Here is a 9,821-nt window from a genome sequence, read left to right as displayed (position 1 = left end):
CCAATTGCGCCACGGAGACAGTCCTGCTCCACTCTCACCATCGTCAGAACATTTCTTCAGAGCTATCAGCCCAAAGAAAAAAAAGCGCCGCACCACCATCGGGTGGGCTCGAACATCCAACCTTTCAGTTAACAGCCCATCGCGCTAGCCAATTACGCCACGGAGACAGTCGTGCTCCACTTTCACCACCATCACAACATATCTTCAAAGCTATCAGCCCAAAGGAAAAAAAGCACCGCCCTACCACAGCGTGGGCTCGAACCTCCAACCTTTCGGTTAACTGCCGAACGTGCTAGCCGATTGCGCCAAGGAGACAGTCATGCTCCACTCTCACCACCGTCAGAACATTTCTTCAGAGCTATCAGCCAAAAGAAAAAAGCGCCGCACCACCATCGGGTGGGCTCGAACCTCCAACCTTTTGGTTAACAGCCGATCGCGCTAGCCAATTGCGCCACGGAGAGAGTCGTGCTCCTTTCTCACCACCAACAGCAGAACATATCTCCAAAGCTATCAGCGCAAAGAAAAAAGAACACACCACTCCCGGGAGGGCTTGAACCTCGAACCTTTCGGTTAACAGCCGATCGGGCTAGCCAATTGCGCCGCGGAGACAGTCATGCTCCACTCTCACCACCATCAGAACAAAAGCTATAAGTGCAAAGAAAAAAGCAACACACCACTCCCGAGAGGGCTCGAACCTCCAACTTTTCTGTTAACAGCCGATCGCGCTAGCCAATTACGCCACGGAGACAGTCCTGCTCCACTCTCACCACCATCAGAACATATATTCAAAGCTATCAGACGAAAGAAAAAAAAGCGCCGCACCACCACCGGGTGGGCTCGAACCTCCAACCTTTCGGTTAACAGCCGATCGCGCTAGAGAATCGCGTAACGGAGACAGTCCGGCTCCACTCTCACCACCGTCAGAACATTTCTTCAGAGCTATCAGCCCAAAGAAAAAAAAGCGCCGCACCACCATCGGGTGGGCTCGAACCTCCAACGTTTCGGTTAACAGCCAATCACGCTAGCCAATTGCGCCACGGAGACAGTCGTGCTCCACTCTCACCACCGTCAGAACATTTCTTCAGAGCTATGAGCCTAAAGAAAAAAAAGCGCCGCACCACCACCGGGTGGGCTCGAACCTCCAACCTTTCGGTAACCAGCCGATCGCGCTCGCCGATTGCGCCACGGATACAGTCCTGCTCCACTCTCACCACCATCAGAACATATCTTCAAAGCTATCAGCCCAAAGAAAAAAAAGCAACACAGCACTCCCGGGAAGGCTCGAACCTCCAACCTTTCAGTTAACAGCCGATCACGCTAGCCAATTGTGCCACGGAGACAGTCATGCTCCACTCTCCCCACCGTCAGAACATTTCTTCAGAGCTATCAGCCCAAAGGAAAAAAAGCGCCGCACCACCACCGGGTGGGCTCGAGCGTCCAACCTTTCGGTTAATAGCCCATCGCGCTAGCCAATTACGCCACGGAGAACGTCGTGCTCCACTCTCACCACCATCAGAACATATCTTCAAAGCTATCAGCGCAAAGAAAAAAGCAACACACCACTCCCGGGAGGGCTCGAACCTCCAACCTTTCGCTTAACAGCCGATCGCGCTAGCCAATTGCGCCACGGAGACAGTCATGCTCCACTCTCACCACCGTCAGAACATTTCTTCAGAGCTATCAGCCCAAGGGAAAAAAAGTGCCGCTCCACCACCGGGTGGGCTCGAGCGTCCAACCTTTCGGTTAATAGCCCATCGCGCTAGCCAATTACGCCACGGAGACAGTCGTGCTCCACTTTCACCACCATCAGAACATATCTTCAAAGCTATCAGCGCAAAAAAAGCAACACACCACTCCCGGGAGAGCTCGAACCTCCAGCCTTTCGGTTAACAGCCGATCGCGCTAGCCAATTGCGCCACGGAGACAGTCCTGCTCCACTCTCACCACCGTCAGAACATTTCTTCAAAGCTATCAGCCCAAAGAAAAAAAAGCGCCGCACCACCATCGGGTGGGCTCGAACCTCCAACCTTTCGGTTAACAGCCCATCGCGCTAGCCAATTGCGCCACGGAGACAGTCATGCTCCACTCTCACCAACGTCAGAACATTTCTTCAGAGCTATCAGCCCAAAGAAAAAAAAAAGCGCCGCACCACCACCGGGTGGGCTCGAACCTCCAACCTTTCGGTTAACACCCCATCGCGCTAGCCAATTACGCCACGGAGATAGTCGTGCTCCACTCTCACCACCATCAGAACATATCTTCAAAGCTATAAGCGCAAAGAAAAAAAAGCAACACACCACTCCCGGGAGGGCTCGAACCTCCAACCTTTTGGTTAACAGCCGATCGCGCTAGCCGATTGCGCCACAGAGACAGTCGTGCTCCACTCCCACCACCATCAGAACATATCTTCAAAGCTATCAGCGCAAAGAAAAAAGCAACACACCACTCCCGGGAGAGCTCGAACCTCCAACCTTTCGGTTAACAGCCGATCGCGCTAGCCAATTGCGCCACGGAGACAGTCCTGCTGCACTCTCACCACCGTCTAAACGTCTCTTCAGAGCTATCAGCCCAAAGAAAAAAAGCGCCGCACCACCATCGGGTGGGCTCGAACCTCCAACGTTTCGGTTAAGAGCCAATCGCGCTAGCCAATTGCGCCACGGAGACAGTCGTGCTCCACTCTAACCACCGTCAGAACATTTCTTCAGAGCTATCAGCCCAAAGAAAAAAAAGCGCCGCACCACCACCGGGTGGGCTCGAACCTCCAACCTTCCGGTTAACAGCCGATCGCACTAGCCAATTGCGCCATGGAGACAGTCATGCTCCACTCTCACCACCGTCAGAACATTTCTTCAGAGCTATCAGCCCAAAGGAAAAAAAGCGCCGCACCACCACCGGGTGGGCTCGAGCGTCCAACATTTCGGTTAATAGCCCATCGCGCTAGCCAATTACTCCACGGAGACAGTCGTGCTCCACTCTCACCACCATCAAAACATATCTTCAAAGCTATCAGCCCAAACAAAAAAAAGCAACACACCACACCTGGGAGGGCTCGAACCTCCAACCTTTCAGTTAACAGCCCATCGCGCTAGCCAACTGTGCCACGGAGACAGTCGTGCTCCACTCTCACCACCATCACAAATATCTTCAAAGCTATCAGCCCAAAGAAAAAAAGCACCGCACCACCACCGCGTGGGCTCGAACCTCCAACTTTTCGGTTACCAGCCGATCGCGCTAGCCGAGTGCGCCACAGAGACAGCCCTGCTCCACTCTCACCACCATCAGAACATATCTTCAAAGCTATCAGCCCAAAGAAAAAAAGCAACACACCACTCCCGGGAGGGCTCGAACCTCCAACCTTTCAGTTAACAGCCGATCACGCTAGCCAATTGCGCCACGGAGACAGTCATGCTCCACTCTCACCACCGTCAGAACATTTCTTCAGAGCTATCAGCCCAAAGGAAAAAAAGCGCCGCACCACCACCGGGTGGGCTCGAGCGTCCAACATTTCGGTTAATAGCCCATCGCGCTAGCCAATTACTCCACGGAGACAGTCGTGCTCCACTCTCACCACCATCAGAACATATCTTCAAAGCTATCAGCACAAAGAAAAAAGCAACACACCACTCCCGGGAGGGCTCGAACCTGCAACCTTTCGGTTAACAGCCGCTCGCGCTAGCCAATTGCGCCAAGGAGACAGTCATGCTCCACTCTCACCACCGTGAGAACATTTCTCCAGAGCTATCAGCCCAAAGAAAAAGAAGCGCCGCACCACCTTCGGGTGGGCTCGAACCTCCAACCTTTCGGTTAACAGCCCATCGCGCTAGCCAATTGCGCCACGGAGACAGTCCTGCTCCACTCTCACTACCGTCAGAACATTTCTTCAGAGCTATCAGCCCAAAGGAAAAAAGCGCCGCACCACCACCGGGTGGGCTCGAACCTCCAACCTTTTCGTTAACAGCCGATCGCGCTAGCCAATTGCGCCACGGAGAGAGTCGTGCTCCTTTCTCACCACCAACAGAACATATCTTCAAAGCTATCAGCGCAAAGAAAAAAGAACACACCACTCCCGGGAGGGCTTGAACCTCGAACCTTTCGGTTAACAGCCGATCGCGCGAGCCAATTGCGCCGCGGAGACAGTCATGCTCCACTCTCACCACCATCAGAACAAAAGCTATAAGCGCAAAGAAAAAGCAACACACCACTCCCGAGAGGGCTCGAACCTCCAACTTTTCTCCTAACAGCCGATCGCGCTAGCAAATTGCGCCACGGAGACAGTCCTGCTCCACTCTCACCACCATCAGAACATATATTCAAAGCTATTAGACGAAAGAAAAAAAAGCGCCGCACCACCACCGGGTGGGCTCGAACCTCCAACCTTTCGGTTAACAGCCGATCGCGCTAGAGAATCGCGTAACGGAGACAGTCCCGCTCCACTCTCACCACCACCAGAACATATCTTCAGAGCTATCAGCCCAAAGAAAAAAAGCGCCGCACCACCACCGGGTGGGCTCGAACCTCCAACATTTTGGTTAACAGCCGATCGCGCTAGCCAATTGCGCCACAGAGAGAGTCATGCTCCTTTCTCACCACCAACAGAACATATCTCCAAAGCTATCAGCGCAAAGAAAAAAGCAACACACCACTCCCGGGAGGGCTCGAACCTCGAACCTTTCGGTTAACAGCCGATCGCGCTAGCCAATTGCGCCGCGGAGACAGTCATGCTCCACTCTCACCACCATCAGAACAAAAGCTATAGGTGCAAAGAAAAAAGCAACACACCACTCCCGAGAGGGCTCGAACCTCCAACTTTTCTGTTAACAGCCGATCGCGCTAGCCAATTACGCCACGGAGACAGTCCTGCTCCACTCTCACCACCATCAGAACATATATTCAAAGCTATCAGACGAAAGAAAAAAAAGCGCCGCACCACCACCGGGTGGGCTCGAACCTCCAACCTTTCGGTTAACAGCCGATCGCGCTAGAGAATCGCGTAACGGAGACAGTCCGGCTCCACTCTCACCACCGTCAGAACATTTCTTCAGAGCTATCAGCCCAAAGAAAAAAAAGCGCCGCACCACCATCGGGTGGGCTCGAACCTCCAACGTTTCGGTTAACAGCCAATCACGCTAGCCAATTGCGCCACGGAGACAGTCGTGCTCCACTCTCACCACCGTCAGAACATTTCTTCAGAGCTATGAGCCTAAAGAAAAAAAAGCGCCGCACCACCACCGGGTGGGCTCGAACCTCCAACCTTTCGGTAACCAGCCGATCGCGCTAGCCGATTGCGCCACGGATACAGTCCTGCTCCACTCTCACCACCATCAGAACATATCTTCAAAGCTATCAGCCCAAAGAAAAAAAAGCAACACAGCACTCCCGGGAAGGCTCGAACCTCCAACCTTTCAGTTAACAGCCGATCACGCTAGCCAATTGTGCCACGGAGACAGTCATGCTCCACTCTCACCACCGTCAGAACATTTCTTCAGAGCTATCAGCCCAAAGGAAAAAAAGCGCCGCACCACCACCGGGTGGGCTCGAGCGTCCAACCTTTCGGTTAATAGCCCATCGCGCTAGCCAATTACGCCACGGAGAACGTCGTGCTCCACTCTCACCACCATCAGAACATATCTTCAAAGCTATCAGCGCAAAGAAAAAAGCAACACACCACTCCCGGGAGGGCTCGAACCTCCAACCTTTCGCTTAACAGCCGATCGCGCTAGCCAATTGCGCCACGGAGACAGTCATGCTCCACTCTCACCACCGTCAGAACATTTCTTCAGAGCTATCAGCCCAAAGGAAAAAAAGTGCCGCACCACCACCGGGTGGGCTCGAGCGTCCAACCTTTCGGTTAATAGCCCATCGCGCTAGCCAATTACGCCACGGAGACAGTCGTGCTCCACTTTCACCACCATCAGAACATATCTTCAAAGCTATCAGCGCAAAAAAAGCAACACACCACTCCCGGGAGAGCTCGAACCTCCAGCCTTTCGGTTAACAGCCGATCGCGCTAGCCAATTGCGCCACGGAGACAGTCCTGCTCCACTCTCACCACCGTCAGAACATTTCTTCAAAGCTATCAGCCCAAAAGAAAAAAAAGCGCCGCACCACCATCGGGTGGGCTCGAACCTCCAACCTTTCGGTTAACAGCCCATCGCGCTAGCCAATTGCGCCACGGAGACAGTCATGCTCCACTCTCACCACCGTCAGAACATTTCTTCAGAGCTATCAGCCCAAAGAAAAAAAAAGCGCCGCACCACCACCGGGTGGGCTCGAACCTCCAACCTTTCGGTTAACACCCCATCGCGCTAGCCAATTACGCCACGGAGATAGTCGTGCTCCACTCTCACCACCATCAGAACATATCTTCAAAGCTATAAGCGCAAAGAAAAAAAAGCAACACACCACTCCCGGGAGGGCTCGAACCTCCAACCTTTTGGTTAACAGCCGATCGCGCTAGCCGATTGCGCCACAGAGACAGTCGTGCTCCACTCCCACCACCATCAGAACATATCTTCAAAGCTATCAGCGCAAAGAAAAAAGCAACACACCACTCCCGGGAGAGCTCGAACCTCCAACCTTTCGGTTAACAGCCGATCGCGCTAGCCAATTGCGCCACGGAGACAGTCCTGCTGCACTCTCACCACCGTCTAAACGTCTCTTCAGAGCTATCAGCCCAAAGAAAAAAAAGCGCCGCACCACCATCGGGTGGGCTCGAACCTCCAACGTTTCGGTTAACAGCCAATCGCGCTAGCCAATTGCGCCACGGAGACAGTCGTGCTCCACTCTAACCACCGTCAGAACATTTCTTCAGAGCTATCAGCCCAAAGAAAAAAAAGCGCCGCACCACCACCGGGTGGGCTCGAACCTCCAACCTTCCGGTTAACAGCCGATCGCACTAGCCAATTGCGCCATGGAGACAGTCATGCTCCACTCTCACCACCGTCAGAACATTTCTTCAGAGCTATCAGCCCAAAGGAAAAAAAGCGCCGCACCACCACCGGGTGGGCTCGAGCGTCCAACATTTCGGTTAATAGCCCATCGCGCTAGCCAATTACTCCACGGAGACAGTCGTGCTCCACTCTCACCACCATCAAAACATATCTTCAAAGCTATCAGTCCAAACAAAAAAAAGCAACACACCACACCTGGGAGGGCTCGAACCTCCAACCTTTCAGTTAACAGCCCATCGTGCTAGCCAACTGTGCCCCGGAGACAGTCGTGCTCCACTCTCACCACCATCACAAATATCTTCAAAGCTATCAGCCCAAAGAAAAAAAAGCACCGCACCACCACCGCGTGGGCTCGAACCTCCAACTTTTCGGTTACCAGCCGATCGCGCTAGCCGAGTGCGCCACAGAGACAGCCCTGCTCCACTCTCACCACCATCAGAACATATCTTCAAAGCTATCAGCCCAAAGAAAAAAAGCAACACACCACTCCCGGGAGGGCTCGAACCTCCAACCTTTCAGTTAACAGCCGATCACGCTAGCCAATTGCGCCACGGAGACAGTCATGCTCCACTCTCACCACCGTCAGAACATTTCTTCAGAGCTATCAGCCCAAAGGAAAAAAAGCGCCGCACCACCACCGGGTGGGCTCGAGCGTCCAACATTTCGGTTAATAGCCCATCGCGCTAGCCAATTGCGCCACGGAGACAGTCCTGCTCCACTCTCACTACCGTCAGAACATTTCTTCAGAGCTATCAGCCCAAAGAAAAAAAGCGCCGCACCACCACCGGGTGGGCTCGAACCTCCAACCTTTTCGTTAACAGCCGATCGCGCTAGCCAATTGCGCCACGGAGAGAGTCGTGCTCCTTTCTCACCACCAACAGAACATATCTTCAAAGCTATCAGCGCAAAGAAAAAAGAACACACCACTCCCGGGAGGGCTTGAACCTCGAACCTTTCGGTTAACAGCCGATCGCGCTAGCCAATTGCGCCGCGGAGACAGTCATGCTCCACTCTCACCACCATCAGAACAAAAGCTATAAGCGCAAAGAAAAAGCAACACACCACTCCCGAGAGGGCTCGAACCTCCAACTTTTCTGTTAACAGCCGATTGCGCTAGCAAATTGCGCCACGGAGACAGTCCTGCTCCACTCTCACCACCATCAGAACATATATTCAAAGCTATTAGACGAAAGAAAAAAAAGCGCCGCACCACCACCGGGTGGGCTCGAACCTCCAACCTTTCGGTTAACAGCCGATCGCGCTAGAGAATCGCGTAACGGAGACAGTCCCGCTCCACTCTCACCACCACCAGAACATATCTTCAGAGCTATCAGCCCAAAGAAAAAAAGCGCCGCACCACCACCGGGTGGGCTCGAACCTCCAACCTTTTGGTTAACAGCCGATCGCGCTAGCCAATTGCGCCACAGAGAGAGTCATGCTCCTTTCTCACCACCAACAGAACATATCTCCAAAGCTATCAGCGCAAAGAAAAAAGCAACACACCACTCCCGGGAGGGCTCGAACCTCCAACATTTCGGTTAACAGCCGATCGCGCTAGCCACTTCCGCATCGGAGACAGTCCGGCTCCACTCTCACCACCGTCAGAACATTTCTTCAGAGCTATCAGCCCAAAGAAAAAAAAGCGCCGCACCACCATCGGGTGGGCTCGAACATCCAACGTTTCGGTTAACAGCCAATCGCGCTAGCCAATTGCGCCACGGAGACAGTCCTGCTCCACTCTCACCATCGTCAGAACATTTCTTCAGAGCTATCAGCCCAAAGAAAAAAAAGCGCCGCACCACCATCGGGTGGGCTCGAACCTCCAACCTTTCAGTTAACAGCCCATCGCGCTAGCCAATTACGCCACGGAGACAGTCGTGCTCCACTCTCACCACCATCAGAACATATCTTCAAAGCTATAAGGGCAAAGAAAAAAAGCAACACACCACTCCCGGGAGGGTTCGAACCTCCAACCTTTCGGTTAACAGCCGAACGCGCTAGCCGATTGCGCCACGGAGACAGTCGTGCTCCACTCCCACCACCATCAGAACATATCTTCAAAGCTATCAGCGCAAAGAAAAAAGCAACACACCACTCCCGGGAGGGCTTGAACCTCGAACCTGTCGGATAACAGCCGATCTCGCTAGCCAATTGCGCCACGGAGACAGTCCTGCTCCACTCTCACCACCATCACAACATATCTTCAAAGCACTCAGCCCAAAGAAAAAAAAGCGCCGCACCACCACCGAGTGGGCTCGAACCTCCAACCTTTCGGTTAACAGCCGATCGCGCCAGCCAATTGCGCCACGGAGACAGTCGTGCTCCACTCTCCCCCCCGTCAGAACATTTCTTCAGAGCTATCAGCCCAAAGGAAAAAAAGCGCCGCACCACCACCGAGTGGGCTCGAACCTCCAACCTTTCGGTTAACAGCCGATCACGCTAGCCGATTGCGCCACGGAGACAGTCGTGCTCCACTCCCACCACCATCAGAACATATATTCAAAGCTATCAGCGCAAAAAAAAGCAACACACCACTCCCGGGAGAGCTCGAACCTCCAGCCTTTCAGTTAACAGCCGATCGCGCTAGCCAATTGCGCCACGGAGAGAGTCGTGCTCTTTTCTCACCACCAACAGAACATATCTTCAATGCTATCAGGGCAATGAAAAAAAAGCGCCGCACCACCACCGGGTTGGCTCGAACCTCCAACCTTTCGGTTGATAGCCCATCGCGCTAGCCAATTGCGCCACGGAGACAGTCGTGCTCCACTCTCACCACCGTCAGAACATTTCTTCAGAGCTATAAGCCCAAAGGAAAAAAAGTGCCGCACCACCACCGGGTGGGTTCAAGCGTCCAACCTTTCGGTTAATAGC

The 9,821-nt window shown here is 53.5% G+C and overlaps 1 non-coding gene across 1 annotated transcript; it reads right to left on the bottom strand.

Annotated features, from left to right (window-relative positions):
* Nucleotides 1-8,896: 8,896 nt before the first annotated feature.
* TRNAN-GUU (transfer RNA asparagine (anticodon GUU)) lies at nt 8,897-8,973 on the bottom strand. Its single transcript has one exon. It is a non-coding gene; the product is annotated as a tRNA-Asn (tRNA).
* Nucleotides 8,974-9,821: the final 848 nt, after the last annotated feature.

The sequence above is a fragment of the Rhipicephalus microplus genome, unplaced genomic scaffold, assembly GCF_043290135.1.
Source record: "Rhipicephalus microplus isolate Deutch F79 unplaced genomic scaffold, USDA_Rmic scaffold_71, whole genome shotgun sequence".
In the NCBI taxonomy this organism is placed as follows: Eukaryota; Metazoa; Arthropoda; class Arachnida; order Ixodida; family Ixodidae; genus Rhipicephalus; species Rhipicephalus microplus.
Note: the sequence above shows the minus strand (reverse complement) of the source record. Positions and strands in the feature narration are given on the sequence as shown.